We start from the raw sequence: 17,509 nt of genomic DNA, 5'->3' as shown, positions 1-17,509 counted from the left end.
ATCTACATTGTCAGTATCTAAACCCTAACTAATTTCCTTAGGCTGATTTTGTGGTTATAGGGAAAAATAGGCATCATTAGAATTCAATTCATATGTAGCAGTATATTACAGGAGATGAATCATGCCTTACAAACAATTTTTTTTGGCTATAAAGAGAATTGAGGATGATTGTCCCAAGAGGCCTACAGTTAGTCTGACAAATCCCTCCAAGATTTTTTACAAGAACTACCTTACCTAAGAGGAATGTGGGTTTAAAGAGGGACAGAGAAGATCTGTCAGGTGTTGTGGCTAGCTGGCACTCACAAGTATTTAGGGAGCAAAATGCAAACGGGAAGTTGTAATTTTTGAAAGTCATCAGAGGTCTACTATAAAGTTTTTTCCTGAAACCTAAGTAGTTACCTAAGTTAAGGATTTAATCTCTTAGAATCTTTAATCAGTTAAAGAAGAGAAACAGGCTGTTTCAGAAGTTGATTTGGGCCCAGGACTTTGATATAAAACCTAAATTTAGACAGACAGGGCCTCTCTCTGGAAGCCCTTCTCTGTGGACTGTATGAAGAATATTTTGGTATAACTTGAGAACTGGTTCAAATTAGATGTCTAATCTGCTGACCTGAATCCCACTCCTAAAGCATATGGTGCAAACACCCCATTGGTTTTGCCATGAGTAGAGGCTGTTATTACCAGGGCCTTTCCATCTAGGAATCAAATACACATCCATAGTCCATTTTTAATCAATCTCTTGGAGTACAGATCATGCTTTGTCAAAATCAAGCTGTCTAGGAGAAGGCACCTGTGTCTCTCTGTACGGCAAAATACTACAGTTACCTATGCATTCTAGGCTATTCATCCTATTAAATATTATTATTGGTCCTGTATCATTCGCACCCTATAGAGATGCAAACCAGAACTTCAATGGAGCTTTGCACACAAAGCAGAAGAGTGCGGCCCTACCATATGGAAGATGTGATGGAGACAACTGAGAGAATTGACAGCATTCTGCTATATAGGTGAAATCCAACAAGGCTTGTTGTAAAACTACTTGCTTGCTCTTCTACAGAATACACATCAGGAATTTCAGCCTAGCATTGCAACCAGGCAGTAAATTCTACTTGAATATTGCGATTTTGTTAGAAGATTTTTCAGACTTCAAAACTGCAAGCAGCAAAGAATCTAACACATCTGTAGGGAAGTTGTGATGGTTAATTACACTCTGAGTATCTTGTTTCTGCCTCTGAACTTGTCAAGCTTCATCTTCCATTGCCTGGATCTTGTTATATATCTTTCTGCTAAATTAAAGAGTCAATGATTATCAGAAATTCTTCCCTCTGCAAGTATTAGACTCTGATCAAGTCAGTTAACTTCTCCTTATTAAGTTAAATAGCTTGAGATTCTCTCTAATTAATGTACAAGCTCATTCTATGCACTAAGCACCTGTTACAGCAATTTAAATCAACAAAAAAACCCCACCACAATATGAACTTGCATACTATCAAAATAAAGCAGGATAAGAATAAGAGGAATCTTTCCTGACAGTCCCTCTTCTCTTTTCTGAATAGAAGAAAGAGAAAATATATGTCATACAATAGAAGTCACAATGGTGACAATAAATGACACGGGAAAGTTTACTGTGTACACAAACTAAGGAAAAGAAAGTCAAAGTTACAGGCAGACAACACAGAAAAAACAAAATGGTTTTCTATTCATGAATATTCTCTTCCAACTTAGGACACAATTCTACACCAATGAGTAAAATATCCCTGAGAACTGTATATGTGTGCTCCCTCAGTAAGTTTGCAGACGACACCAAGCTGGGCGGGAGTGTTGATCGGCTCGAGGGTAGGAAGGCTCTGCAGAGGGACCTGGACAGGCTGGATCGATGGGCTGAGGCCAACTGTATGAGGTTCAACAAGGTCAAGTGTCAGGTCCTGCACTTCGGCCACAACAACCCCATGCAACGCTACAGGCTTGGGGAAGAGTGGCTGGAAAGCTGCCCAGAGGAAAAGGACCTGAGGGTGCTGGTTGACAGCCGGCTGAACATGAGCCGGCAGTGTGCCAAGAGGGTGGCCAAGAAGGCCAATGGCATCCTGGCCTGTATCAGAAATAGTGTGGCCAGCAGGAGCAGGGAGGTGATCGTGCCCCTGTACTCGGCACTGGTGAGGCCGCACCTCGAATCCTGTGTTCAGTTCTGGGATCCTCACTACAAGAAGGACATGGAGGTGCTGGAGCGTGTCCAGAGAAGGGCAACGAAGCTGGTGGAGGGTCTGGAGCACAAGTCTGATGAGGAGCAGCTGAGGGAACTGGGATTGTTTAGTCTGGAGAAGAGCGGAAACCTTATCGTGCTCTACAACTACCTGAAAGGAGGTTGTAGCGAGGTGGGGGTTGGTCTCTTCTCCCAAGTAACAAGCGATAGACGAAAGGAAATGGCCCTAAGTTGCACCAAGGGAGGTTTAGATTGGACATTAGGAGAAATTTCTTTCCCGAAAGAGTGGTCAGGCCTTGGACCAGGCTGCCCAGGGAAGTGGTTGAGTCACCATCCCTGGAAGTATTTAAAAGACGTGTAGATGAGGCCCTTAGGGACATGGTGTAGTGGGCATGGTGGTGTTGAGTTGATGGTTGGACTCGATGTTCTTAGAGGTCTTTTCCAGCCTTAATGATTCTATGATTCTATGAGTCTATGTTTTAGAAGTAAAATCACAAGATACTGGTGTGCAAACAGGAAAATCACAACATTGAGAGAAATTTTAATAAAAAGGATTTTTTTCCAATCTGATGTCTAATGTATACATTAAAAAAAGCTGAAAATAGAGGAATGATTCAGTGAAACACAAGTTTGGTATGCCTTCAAGATCTTCTGATGGATAGATAAAAGAAGGTCCACAAACCTAAAATTAGTGCCTTAACAGTAGTGGAATAGAATGTAACCTTGAGTTATTCAAGCTAGAACAGATAAACAGATGGGAATATGTAGCTCCTGTTGTCCTGGTACCATTAGTCATATTTTTCATAGCTTTGGTTTACAGGGCAAAAATGTATTCTCTTAAAATCCTAAAATCAGACCAGATAGTTTTTATTTATAACCAGTCAAACCTTGCTTGGCATGAAGATTTGAGTTACGTGTTTTAATTTGAGTTCTATATGTTCTTTTTTTCAATTTGTGCCCATTGTCACTGGAATGAATCAAGAAGGAGAGTGCCTGGATTACTAAGAGATACTGCAAATCAGAGACAAACAATTATATCTGAAGAGCACATCAGCACAGGGTGAGAACATCGGCTGGAATCTCAGCAGGGCAATGGATGTCAAGTGCAGGTTTTCCGACGGCTGCATCCAGAACCCACAGAAATCAGTAGGAGTCTTTGGTAAGTGCTGGTTTGGGGGTTTGGCTATTAGAAATGGCCATGCAAAAGCAAGGAAAAATACAAACCCAAGCATCTGGATTCATTTAATGTCTCATATCTTATAAACCAGAATTTACAACATAGTGAGTTAGGACATAGCAAATGGCTCAAAATCCATCAAAATTCTGAGCCAGTCAAATTTTGGCATTCATGAGCAGCATAGCACTCTTTGATAAAGTTTTCCAGTGGCTTAGTGTATGTTTGGATCAATAGCAAAAACACATTTTAACCTGGATAAAATGTTGGCATTATGGTAATAACAAGCCTCTATGAGCATCTGGGCAGTGATTTGGCTCGTGAAAAGGGAAGGTTGGTAGTGAGCAGCCTCAAATGGCTGACCTCGTTTTGACATGCACATTACAAGTCATCATCAAATTTGATTGTAACTAGGTGCCAGGCCTTCCAACAAGCGGTTCTGAGGTTGTTTGTTTGGAGTCCAAAATGAATAACTTTAGTATGGCTAATTCCTACAGTTTCACATATTGTCAAACAACTAACATGATTTGTAGGAAATTTAAAACTGTACACAGTTGATCACACATACTGGACTTCCTCCATTATGTCAAGCAGAGTGATTTGTCAAGAGAGAAAATGTGGGTCAAGGTTTGCAAGGAAGCTGCTGGTGGTCAGAAGATAGACTTGCAGGGTTTCATTGGGTTCATTCTGTTTCAGTATTTGATTTAAGCCCTTTTCTACATCAAGCACTGATCACCAAAAATTGTAACATCTGGATTTCATCGTTAACAACATTTTCAAGACTGTTCATCTTTTTTTCCATCCCTGAGAAGCTTTGGTACTGTCCCTGGGTGGGAAGAGCAGCCACATTAACATGTAACATGACACTTGAAACTTCTGTTGGAAAATAATAGGAATTTAGATAATGCACCTAGAAGCTCTTTCTAGACATTTTGTGACTAGAGAGAAAACACACAGATGGGTGTTTTTCCTTTTACAGAAAAACAAGAGTGTGTGTTTACAGAAACTTTGAAAAAGATTGGAGGAAATCTGAGGCACAATAGGCTGGCTTAAGAAAAACATCAGTATTCACTGTACTGCATTGCATTTAGCAATGCAAGCTAAATTGTGTTCAGTTTAAACTTTGTGAAGCTGCTTCTCCATTTTGAATTGGGATAGGATAAACTGCTTCCAGGGGTTAGTGTAAGAAGGTGGTGTTAATTCTTTTATTATATGAGAACATGACAATAGGCTTCTCAAACATCACTAGACATGAATGTATGGGCAAATGAATCAAACTCAAAGGGTCACATTTAGCTCCAATTTAGACTTTAAATGTCAAAAATATAGAAGTAATTGGTGCATTAGGTGCGTAAGTTCCCATCAGAGCCAGGGGAGAGGCAATCAGTAGATTCAGTGAATCTTATGTGGGTGCAATAGCTTTTTAGATACCTGTAACTCGATGAAAAGTGTATACCTGAAAGCAGAATCTTAATCTCACATTGAATCCTAATCAAAAATTTGCCACAAAGCAGATTACATCATTTGCCTTCGTCTTTTCACCGTGCACAGACAGGAATAATAATAAAAAAAATTATCATGCACGTTGTTAAACTGGGCACCAGTGGATGTGTCTGCAATGTAAAATTGATTTGTAGTCTGTAGCAAAGCACTGGATGGAAGCAGTTGTTGTCAAACAAGTTTAACCTCGACACAGAGCTAAGTTCAGCTTTTCTGTTCAAAATACTGTCTGAACTGTCATGTTTCCATTGCGATTGTTATGCTAAACCCAAAGCACCCAGATATTAGGCCTCTCTTTGCCACTAATTTGATAGTGTTTTCAGGCTTGGGTCTGCCGTACAGCTTTGTCTTATGCCTACGATATGTCCATGACGCTGAGTTCACAAAGACCTGCAGTAATAAAAATTATTATTAGTAACAGTAGGCAAGGGAGAGGTTAACATCAAGAGAGATTTTGGTCGAAAGCTGTGTTGCACTGGTGTCCAAAGTCTGGGCTTATGAAAAGGATAAAATTCCTATCTAATAAGCTTTATTAACAACAACAACAACAACAAAATATCAAGTAAACATCTCATTCATAGATCATGGCTGAACTATGGTAATGTAGAGTTGAGAAAATACTGTCTAGTCTGCTTAAAAATCTGGCCATGCTGCTGTGCACTCGCAAGTATCTCAAGCAGGAAATGATGGAAAGCTCCACTGATCTCAAATAACTCAATTGTTTTTCCTTTTCTAATCAAATATCTTCATAGCGAGGAACTGTAAAAGCATCATTCAGAAGGCAGTGTTGTTGTGAAAGCATGAAATATGGCACTTCACTGTTAATGTAACATTAAAGATTAAAAATGTTTATTACTTGTTATTCTTCTGTTAATTGTTTTGTGTAGAGAAAAATAGAAGTTGCTGCCTTAATGCGTAAAAAAATCACAATGTGCATTCATAGTTGAGAGCAAAGGGTTGGGGCTATGAAAATTATGTAAATGATGAATTCCAGTGAAAGAACTTTCAAACCCTTAGGGTCTTCAAACAGCATTAATTCAAGAAATTAGATACAAAATTTAACTTTTTCATGTTAATAATGATTTCATAAGGAAAAACTCGTTAGTAAAGGTGACAAATATAAAGTTCTATTGAACATTTAAATTCAGGAATCTTAGTATGCGCCCCTGGGATATATTTACACAGCCAATGACTCTCTGATGTTATTAAGTAATTTATTTGAGAAAGTCTCCATTCATGAGTTTACATAAGAACAATATCAGGTTTACAAAGGCTTGTGTTGTCAGTTTAGCAAATACCTAACTCACAATGACTTTTGCTTAAGATTTTCATTAGGTTGTTCAATATTGTTTGATCATTTAATGTCAGCTTCATAAGATCATAATTTCCCCTATATGAAAAGAGGAAATTAAAAGGAGAAATAAATTAAAAAGAGTGAACTAAACTTAAATTTAAATCAGCTTCACCACAAAAGAGAGGAGAGCAGTATCACCACTTGTGATTATGCTTTGCTTAGGTACAAACTACCTGAATTTGGCAACTTGAGGTTTTGCTGTAGTATATTTCTATGCCAGCAACACCAAAAATAACCTGGAATGCTGCATCTGGTTCGCTTGTTCGGGGCTGATCTGTGATGTGACAGTATCAATTTCTGGCAGCATTAGTTAGAGGGACCATCAATTAGATAGGCATAAAAATGAAAATACCTTAGGTCTCTTGATTTCTATGCCTGTTTGTGCTGCAGTCTACGGCCTCCAGCCGTTGTTGCAGGCAATGTGCGAATATAACTAAAGATGACAATTCCTGCATCAAGGACCAGAGTGGATATGACAGAGAGAAGTAGCACAAGATCCTTTGATGCTGAAAATAGAGCTGGTCAAAACTGTCAACAGAATATTTGTCTTCTTACAGAAAATGCTGGTTCATCAATACAGAACTGTTTCCCTGGAAATGTGCTGATTTTGCTCAACTTTCTAATGAAATACAGGCAAGCCTTGAAATCTTCATTGTCTCCTGGCTAGATCATTCACCGGCATTCCTTAGAGACCTCCCTGGTCCCCGAGCTCCATCACAGGGCTATGCTGGAGGAGGTTTGATTCAATAAGTGTTTGAAATCACAGCTTGTTCCTGTTACAACCTGCCTCCGGCACTTTTTCTTCTCCTCAGGATGGTTCTTACTTTCCCATCATCATGTTTCCTGCACTCAGGTGTCTTTCCACCCTCGTCTCTCCTACACATTCAGGCTAAAACTGCAACACATCACCCTTTCTGTTTCCATGGGAGGGATCCGATCTGTGCTCCAAGGCTTGTCTCTATCGCTTCCCTCATACTTCATTGCATGTGTCCTAAGACAGCTGAAACTTAAAGGACAATCAGCCTGTGTGTTAAATGTTTTGCTCTGTGGCAGCATGAAACCGTGGCCTACACGTAACCTTAGGCCAAAAAAAAAAAAATTCAAATCAAAGCCAATATTACAGCAACTACTAAATTGTGTCACATTTGACTGGAGTATTAGCTGCCTGGAGGATCTGACTCAGACATGAGGAGGCAAAAGTCTTTTTCCTGGCAACATCTCCCATAAGAAATGAAAATACGACTTACAAATAAAACATGCAGAATTATGCAATGACTATCTTGACCGAAACCTATTTTTCCACAAACCTAGATGACTATTTAACCTTTCACTTTTGTTCTTTACTGAATACATATATAAAATAAGAGTGAACAGGAACAGGCAGGCAAGATGAGATTCAAACAGTCATATTTACTAACGCATGCAGCACTCAATTGTAACTGCATTTGTGCAGTGGTTCTCTGACAGCGTTTCTCTGATGTTTTAACGACTTCTGAAATGCAGAAGGACTCTAATCTATATAAAAAAAAGCTCCATTAGTATGTAGGATAGTCACAGGATAGGAGTGGGTACTCTAAGAGAAATCACAAGGTCAGAAAGATAATAATCCTGGAAACAACTTTCTTGTAAGTAAGGAGCTCTCCAGAGGAAATCACAAGGTCCTTAATGGAAAACTGAGAATAGAGGAGATGAGAAATGATACAAAATTAGGCAAGGGTTCATAAGCAAAGAATGGTGGTGCTATTCAACAATACCCAAAAATCTTGACATCACACGTATTACAAACCCAAACTCATGCCCTACGCCGAGATACTAGAGGTTTGGATTCTGGGCTTGGCTCTACCTCCCAGCATAGCCTTGCACATCTTATACTCTTCTGCAGTGTACATCCTGAAAACCCTGACAAAAGGGAAGCTGATATGGTAGAGGAAGGAACAAACAGAGAAATGAGAGTGGCTCTAACTCTAGATATGCAGTATAGCCTCAGTAATAGACATCTGGAAGCACTGGATTTGGTGATTGGAGAAGGACACAAAAAAACCAGAAAGATATTTTAGATGTTGAAACTATGAAGTTGTTTGACTGGATCAGTGTTAAGGTGCAATTTGTCTGAGTACTGGAGAGAAGGCAGTTAGAGATGATTTCCAGATACAGACATGAGAGGTTAGAGGGATTTGTTGCTACAATCTTCGAAAGGAAGTAAATAAAGGGAAGTGTCTGGAAGTAAATAAAGAAGTTTTAGTATAAGTAATGCTTAGAAACAGGTTACCAATCACTGAGAAAAATTAACATCCATAAGATTAGTTGCTTGAGTGATGAAAAATAAAACCACTGAAATTTTTCAAATTAAAGCATTGGGTAAAACTGAAATTTGCAGCACAAATAGAAGCAGAAGGACTGGTTTCACACAATTTGTGAGAGCACAGAAGAGTTTATTCTGAATACTGTCACAGCATGTGGCCCCCACACAGGGATTGCAGTCCTTGGTTTAAACAAATCGTATCTACAATATTTGTTAAAAAGAGATAACGACCTATGATTCCTTTCCCTTCTTCAAAACTAAAGGTTGGCTGTTTATGGTACTGGTGGTGTTTGCTACCTTTCTACTCATGTCTTTAAAAATCAGCAGGCATTTAAAATTAAGTCTTTTTGATGACTCTTTCTTAAACTTGAGTTGGATGCTATGCTAGTGGGAGAACATGCTTACCCATATTTATAAGTGATCACATGTTAATTCCAACTCAACTGTAAAGAGCTACTCCTCAGACTTGAGATGGTAGGATTGATTTAAGTGGAGGACACTGAGGCATAGTGCCTCACACATCTCTGCCCAAAACAACTCTTCTACAGAGGTCCCTCATAGTAAGGAGGAACCTGACTACCCAAAACCAAGACTGGCTACATGGAGAAGGACTCTGTTTTCATTTTTCCTTTTTTCATGGAAGAGAAAAAGAACTCTTAAAGGTGCCGAGAGGACTGAATCCTCCCTGTGAAACTGTCGAAATTTTTTTATAGTGTTGTTTTTCCATATGACACTGAGACATTCACAGATCGCAAGCCATAGAGGAAACAGCACAATTCCTGCTAATGAGATAAAGCCACAGAAAGGGGAAGATGGAGCAATTTAGCAGTAAACTTTGGATTGGGGCCATAGGTAGCCTGGAGTACAGTATCCTTAACCATTCATGGTGCCTGGGTCTGCTTCTGAAGTCCTGCATTAACTCCTTGGTGTCATTTGGTCCCAAAATCATATGAGAAAGTTCATCACTCGGGTCCTCATGTTCCCAGAGAAAATGAAGTGTTTTCCTACACCCTTCATAGTTATGGGTTGCTGAGGAAATGCATCTTGACTCCCTATAACCTTGTCCAGTTCCTTTTTAAATCACTGTGTATTATCTGCTTGCTCCAATGACCTTCTAGTACATTGGCAGTTGATGAAGAAATAGTATATATATATAGATACATATATATATGTAAAAATAAAACTGAATCTTTCATAGCAGTAAATTTTGCTATTTGATACAAAATACAAACATACAATACATAGTTAGAGAATTATGTCAAACTCCGATTTCTTAATAGTTGCACATAGTGTTTCTCTAGTGTTTGAAAGCAGTCTTGAAAATTGCCCAGGAAGTATTACTGCTAAGGGAAGATAAAGAAAATGTATTTCTATTTCTTACAGGTCTTAAGTAAAATTTCTCTAGCTTCAGATAAAATAAAAAACATCAGACACAGAGTATAAGGATATGCAACTACACGTTATCTTTCCTAACTAAATTGCTAATTCTCAACTGCTGAATAAAAAGTTGAACAGACACAGTCAGGATCATAAATCTGTACTAGAAAACTTGAAATTTCATTTTGATTATATGGTACACATTTTTAGAGTCCTAAAACTCATATTGTTTACCCTTGACCTCTGGAGTTTGAAAAAGTTTGGCCTTCCATTGGAGGAGGCAAGTCACTAATATGGGCCAGGGATATTTTTAATACTAACTTGATTCTTTCTTTAGAAATAGGTACACATATGGTCATTTCCAGAACATAAAAGAATAAGAGTAATAGGCATATTTTTCTTCTCAAAAGTCTACCACTCCACCTTTTTACTCAAAATAATTCCTTGTTTATGCTTCTTTTAGAAACAGAACTTCACTATATACAGCAAATAGACAATATAGGAAAAAATATTTCTTAGACCACCTGACTCTGATGATACAATTTTTTCCCAATATTCCAATAAAAAGTGCTACTTTAGCGCAAGACTTGAAACAGAATCAAGCCCAGCCAGTAAGGGCCCCCAGTCTGTAATTTAGTCATTTGGAAACCCAATGTAAAAGAAATCATGTTCATCCATTGGATGAAGTTACCAAACATTTTCCTGCAATATTCATCCTGAATGTTGTTAGACCGCTTTCCCTTATTGGATTGATCGATCGATCGATCTGTCTGTCTATCTATCTATCTGTCTATCTAGTATCTACACACACACATATATACGCACCACCCCCCCCCCACAAAGGGTGCTGGGGTTTCCATGCAAAGTAGGAGAGAACAGAGAGAGTTACAGCAGCATGTGTTTACAGAAACGTGATGTTTTCAGCTAGGTGGTTACAGTACATTATTTAAGTAAATTAGCTATGATTTATAGCAAGAAATAAATAAGACAAAGCTTGTTTAACATATCTCAGCATTAAGTATCTCCTGCATTAATTGTCTCCAAAGTCTGTTCCATTTGTTATCTAACAAGGTATGCTCCATTATTATTTTTATCCAGTTCATTGCTTGATTCTATCTGTCCTTTCAAAATTAGCTTGTCTAATCAGAAACCACTTTTGCTGGTAGTTCATTTCACATAAAAAGGAGGAAATTTTGTTTACTGAGAAAGTAATTGGATTATAATTTTGAAAAGAAAGAAATATGAATTGTAATAAATTATTTCTTAAAAAATACATAGGAGCGTGAAAACAAACAAACCCAAACCAAATTAAAAGCTCTAATGAATGAAAAGGCTATAAATAGAATATGAAACTGGAAAGAATAATTTATCATTGTAACTTACCTACTCCTTGTTATTCTCTTGAAAAGAGCTGAATATCTAAGGAAAGAAGAAAAGATTTATGTATTTACTAAGTGATGGTCAAATAAATATTTATATTATCTGTCATTTTTCTTATAGCTTTTCAGCCCTTGTAAACAGTAATTAAACCTTTATTATAGAAAGAAAAAAGTATAATTTAACCACAGGTTGGGAGTCCACAATTCCATTTCAGTTATTGATTAAATTATGGATGATGGAGAGAGAATGCAGAAATTGTATTCAAAACTCTGGGCAATATACTTTGGGTGTTTATACAGCTGATCTATCCTACATATTTTACTGCTCCCCAACATTTCAATTCACATAAAACTATAGGATTTAATATTTTATTGATAATCCTGGATTTTTTTAGCTAAAATAAGGAAAACAAGAAGTATTAAACATATGAGAAATAACTGAAAGGAACTATGAAAATTGCCTAAAAGAAAATAAAACATATAGAAAAGAATGTACAAAATTAGCGTAAATAAGATTATAGAAATTGGAAACAAGATCTCATAACTAAATTATAATCTTATATCATAGATTTATTATAATCTTACATTATAGAGAGTAGAAAAATAGAATAATTAATATGAAATTCTGAAGTTCTAGGGAAAACTTGACTCTTACCTGTTCAGTTAATTAACACCTTGAGCTCTTTCTATTTGTAGACCTAACAAAGAAAAACACAAAATGAAATTAAATACACTAAATAATGTGACAGAAATGGTTATAGATTTACATTGATGTAGCCTGATTTTATTTATCTAAAAATCATTCAGGTTTTCCTTGTTATTGAATTGCATTTATGATAACAATTCAGGCTTTGATCCTTAAATTACACATTTGGGGCCTGAAGTAATAACAATTTGGGATTAAAAGGATCCAGTTTTTATCTACATACCAAACAGGTTGTTTATAGTTGCAGTTTATTCAGTGAGTATGCTCAAATTTAGTGCAGGGAGATTGATAAAGGTAATCACTGAACGCCGTATTGGCTTAGAATAGAGATGAAAGCAAAATGCACCTGACTCAGCAAAGATAGGAGTTAAATGCCAGATTATCCACATAAGTGTGTCACTAAGAGGAATTTCATGCATGACAGATGCTAGAATGGGCATTAAAAATGGTCAGGACAAAAATCATTAACAGTTCCAGAAAGCACATTGCTAAAGCATATGTATAGTGTCACATGCAAATGCTCTCAACAACTTCAAAAGGTCTATTTGCATGCTCAAAATCAGGCTTATACGTGACCAAGACAAAAACATTAGGCAGTTTCTAAATGCCATTTAATACTCAATATGTCTACTCTAAATTGAGGAAGCAAAAGTTTAATGTGCTACCAATACCGTGAAGCTCAAAAGGCATTATAAAATGACCGGACTGAAATTTCTTTCGGTCACTAGTGTGTATGTAGCTACTGAGGACCATAGCTATAACCCAGCTACTAAGCAGACCTTGCCCATCCAAGCTTCATGAAAGAAAATTTTTGATGTACTGGGTGGTGTGTACTGTTGCTATCCCTGTGGTGACTGGGTCGGTGTCTCATTGCAGAAAATGGTGTTATCCGACCTGAGAAATGGAGTTCTGATTAAACCTGAGCCAATGACTATTTAGGAGGATTATTACCTCCATAAAGTAGGGAGTGGTTAGTATTTGGATCAATACAGAAAATCACTGTTGTCCAGTCAAAACAAAATATTTAAAATAGATTATTTCCTTTTGTTAGCTTAAATACAAAGTAGCATTGCACCTGCTCTCCAGCTTCATATCAGATGAGAAAGAAGTTTGATAATGACCTAGAGTCTCCCAGGCTGCCCCAGTCATAAGCTCTGGGTTTCTGATTCAGGACACTTGGGAGAGCAAAATCCTACTTGAATGTGGAGTCAGTGAAAATCTTCAGCTAAATGTTGGTGATAGGAAGCCCCAAGAAGCAGACAAGGTAAACTGTGACCAGTCTCACAAATGTTTGGAGTTTTGCTCTTTGTGTTAAAGTGATCCAACCTGTAAATGCTAAAAACGAGAGTGGAAGTACCAAGGATTTTCTTATGAGATTTCTAGTATTCTCTACTTCTTTTTGGAATATGAATAACATCAGATTGGCCTAACACTGTTATTTCTGCTGCTTCCATTTGTAGCCTGAATCTGGAAGAAAAAGGCCATATAAGCACTCCAAGTAGTTTTGCACTTATTTGAAACCTAACACTTGAGCTAAAAATACTGAATAGGTAATATTAACCTCAAAATTATTGGCATATAATGTTTCTTAGACTGGTGGTTTTAGGGTTTTTTTCTGTCTGGGTACACATTGTTGTGACTCACACTGTGAGCATTCTGCATGTGATTCTGAAGTTTTCGCATCTTTTAAATCAATACTAAAACCATTTTAATTTGGCTTAGCTTTGTAAAGCATGTGTATTTGTAATTCTTAATGAACATGAGATAAGGTAGTGTTACAGGTCCGGGACTAAGTCCTCTGAGTCATCTGACTTTGTCTGTTTTGGGCTTCCCAGTCTGTCTGTGATGGGAAAATTCCTGATTTTGGATCAGCCTTTGTAGTTCATACAGATAGAGTCAGGCTTTTGCTCAGAACTGGAAGAGGACACCAGTCTGTGAAGAAAAAGCATCATGTTATCATAAAATATATAGTCCAATAACCAATCAGGAGCTTTAAACCTGTAAAGCTTGGGGCTATAATCTACCTCCCTATAGCCTCTACCTCACCAGTGAGTTTTGTAATACTCCCACATCTCCTTCCTCAACAGTTTGTTCTTGCTCCAGGTAAGATTTAAGAGATTCTCTGGCAGCACTAAAAGCTATTTGCAGTTCAGGGACAAAACTGGTTGGCTAGTCTGGGCTATAGATATTCCAATATAACCCTTTTGTGTCGGCACCTTATTCATTAGTGATTGAAATCCCTTTCCTTTCAAATAAGTGTTCCTTCATGTAAGATGCATCATAACATCAGCATAGTGATGATTACTCCAACTGAGATGTTCTGGTTACTTTTCTTGGTTATGAGAGTTCACTGTTTGCAAATCTTTGGTGCAATTTAGTCATTAAATTACAGAATTCATAGAATCCCAGAGAAAAAATTAGGGTGAAGGGTCCTCTGGAAGTCATCTAGTCCAGTGCTCACACGTTGCTCACTGTCAATAATGGTTCTTTCATAAACTTTTACTGATTTTGACTCTAAGTGCATTCGTCACCTCTTGTAAATGCAAACTGAAATGTGTTAAACTAACACAATAGTGATTTAAGACTATTTGCCTTGTTTTATAAGTAGGGTAAGAGTGGACCATGCAGAAGGTCAGATAACATGGGTCAGCTGGCAAGAAGTATGTCAGCTGAATGTAGTTGCTCAGGCACTGACAGTCATGTAAACATGTCCATAGCAAGCTCCTAGGGTGTTTGAAGATGAGTTGTCAGGGTATATACAAGCAACTTCATAGTGCTAATAATTCATAGCTGTTACAGGTTAAACGACTAGAATTATGCTGATACAGTCCTTTATACTTTACTTTACTTAACTAATTGAATTTGGTTAATTAACAATTTCAACACCTTGAGAGAAATATAAAATCTATTGTGCTGTCTGGCATTGTGCTTGCACTGGAAATGGCTTATACATCCTCTACTCCATATTAAATGGGATATATTTTGGACACAATTGCTGTTAACAATTATACAGGGTTTTTTTGAGAACTCTGTTTTCTAGACTGACACTTCAGTGAATTTTCTGTGGTTACACACAACTGAAAATAGATGAAATTTAGAAAATTAAGTAAGATTAAAGTGTTTTTATTACTGATTTAAAATTATGTTTCTCTGCACATAACTTAAATTGTCACCCAGATACAAAAGTGAGAGACAGGAACGTGCAAGTCTATTTCACATTCGAAGCATACACACTGGAGTCACAAAACCAGATTGTTTTGCCCATAACTAGAAGGCTGAAGAGCAAAATCTCATTAAGATTGGTATATGGAAGTAGGTTTACAAGCCATGCATATCCATGAATAGGTTAGTTTAAATGTCTGAGAAATAGATGGCTTTTCAAATATCTGGCTGACAGTCTTGGGTTCAGAAATACAAACTAAGATGAACTCAAAACTTGATACTCAGAAATAAATCTGTCTGGAAAATGGTGTTATGAAGAAATTAATCTACATTCCAGAAAGACCGCTTTCTAAAAACTGTTCTGATCTTCCTATGACTCGGCAACATGCGTTTATCCCTGGCATTCCAGTGGATTTGGATCTAATGCATGTGTTCTCACATGGCACCTCTGAAAATCTGATTTGCATGAAGTGTGGCTTGCATAAGGTGTTTAAAAGATTTGTCAACAGGAGGAATATTACTGCTGAAGGAATATTCAAAAGGCTTAAACTTTCATGCAATGTATTCCGTAAAATCAGACTTACATGCTCATAAAACTAAAGCACTTCTTTCCAGTGTTTATTTGCAATAGCAACTAGTTGGTGCCATTTTCTAATTTTGTTTCGTTATGTATCTATAACGGTATGCTATATACATTGTCTGCCCCTATCGGTTTCTGAACTTTCTCAGTGCTATATAATTGCATACATGCAGAGAAGGGGAGGGAAATAGGAATCGCCCTTGATGTTTGCTGCCAGCCCTTAGGTTTGTCCTTAAACTTAGGAGGAAAAAACCCATGACTAGTTTCTAATGGCTTTGGTTTTATATTTTGGACTAGTATCTCATAGGTGGTTATTTGATAATTCATCTGAAAGATAAAGAATTGCCTTATTGAATGAAACTCTAAGCAGTTAATTGTTGGCCTGTATCCTATCATAAGATCACATTGGCCTTGACTGGATACTGAAAACAGCATAGATGTAAGAATTCATTTATGTATTTATTAATTCAAGGTTAGAACACTAATTCAAAAGTCAACACAGGCTATTTCTATGAAGGCATGAAGCAATCAAAATATGCTGGTTTTACACTGAATCAGTTGCTAATGCATAGCACACAGACAAAATACAGAAGAACAAAAGAGGCAAAATCATTGCAAATTAAGCATATTTTTCATTAACTTTGTCACATAAGAACTCAGGTAGGTTTGAACTTTGCAGTCATTGTAGTGCATTCAAATAATAATAATGCAAAAAATTTCCATGACTTCAATAGAGTCCCTGTGGTATTAGTAAGTGAGCTCTCCAGTGGCCAAAATAATATCTGTAAATTCCCATGAATTTTAACCCAAAACGTGGCAGCCTGGCATGATTAAAAGCCTTAAATTCTCAAAGAGCAACATGATTAAAGCAGGACTGTAGTCTTGAGTGGCACCTCACTGGTTTCATTTGCCAGTATTGTTATTTTCCAAGGTAATATTTGATTTACAAGAAAAATGCTTTTAAGTCACACAGTAAGTCCTACAATGTATCCACAAGTATAAAATCCTCAAATTGCCTTCATTTGTCAAATGCTAAAGCCCTACCTGAGACTATTCAGTGGCAGAGTAGGAATCTAATGATGGCAGTAGGAAGGAGGGAGGTTAGATTTATAGAGGTTTTAGAGGCTATACCTCTTGTCTCTCCTCCCTTGTCCCCCTCCCGACGCCCTTTAATTCAGTACTTTGACCACAGTAATGCAGTTAAGCTTCAGTATATGGCACAGATGACTCATAAGTCCAGTCACCATGATTTTATTGAAACCTCTCTCGTGTTAGTAATTTGAATTGATTTTAAATTCCAAATTATTAGTGAAGGCGATGAAATACTGAGCTTTAATGTTAACCCAAATTTCCCCTTCTGCTACACTTTCCTTCCCAAACTGTCATGGCTTTTCCCTTGCTTACACTATAGTTGCCTCCATTTTGTTTTTTTGCTGCATATAGCTAACGTTCAAACACAGAGAATGAAGGCATTTTTGGACAGAAATAATAACGAATGCAGCCTGAATTAGAAATAAATGTGAAGAACACTTTACAAGTAGGTGATTACCCAAACTAATGCCTTCTTTTTTTGCTTACCTAATATAAATCCAAGTTATCAAATATTATCAGTGAAAAAGTCTGAGGTGGTCATACATAGACTATGATCATGAAACTGTCACAGTGCATGTCAGACTACCCTTTAAGTCCGTGATGTACAACAGCTATGGACTGCTAGGTGCAAAGATCTGGTTGTCCTAGGTAAGCCAAGTGTTGTTTTTAATAGTTAACTTCAT

The 17,509-nt window shown here is 37.3% G+C and overlaps 1 protein-coding gene across 2 annotated transcripts in view; it reads right to left on the bottom strand.

The window, feature by feature from the left end:
* The window catches only part of CELF2 (CUGBP Elav-like family member 2), a 565,219-nt gene that overhangs the window by 449,853 nt on the left and 97,857 nt on the right, over positions 1-17,509 (bottom strand). For both annotated transcript variants that reach the window (XM_075143385.1, XM_075143378.1), the window contains exons 2-3: positions 11,942-11,984; positions 11,291-11,326 (exon numbers count right to left, since the gene is read on the bottom strand). The gene's annotated coding sequence lies outside the window, so the exon portion shown is untranslated. The remainder of the gene's footprint in view (positions 1-11,290; positions 11,327-11,941; positions 11,985-17,509) is intronic.

The sequence above is a fragment of the Calonectris borealis genome, chromosome 1 (assembly GCF_964195595.1).
Source record: "Calonectris borealis chromosome 1, bCalBor7.hap1.2, whole genome shotgun sequence".
Taxonomy (NCBI): Eukaryota; Metazoa; Chordata; class Aves; order Procellariiformes; family Procellariidae; genus Calonectris; species Calonectris borealis.
This window is presented reverse-complemented; position numbering and strand designations above follow the sequence as displayed.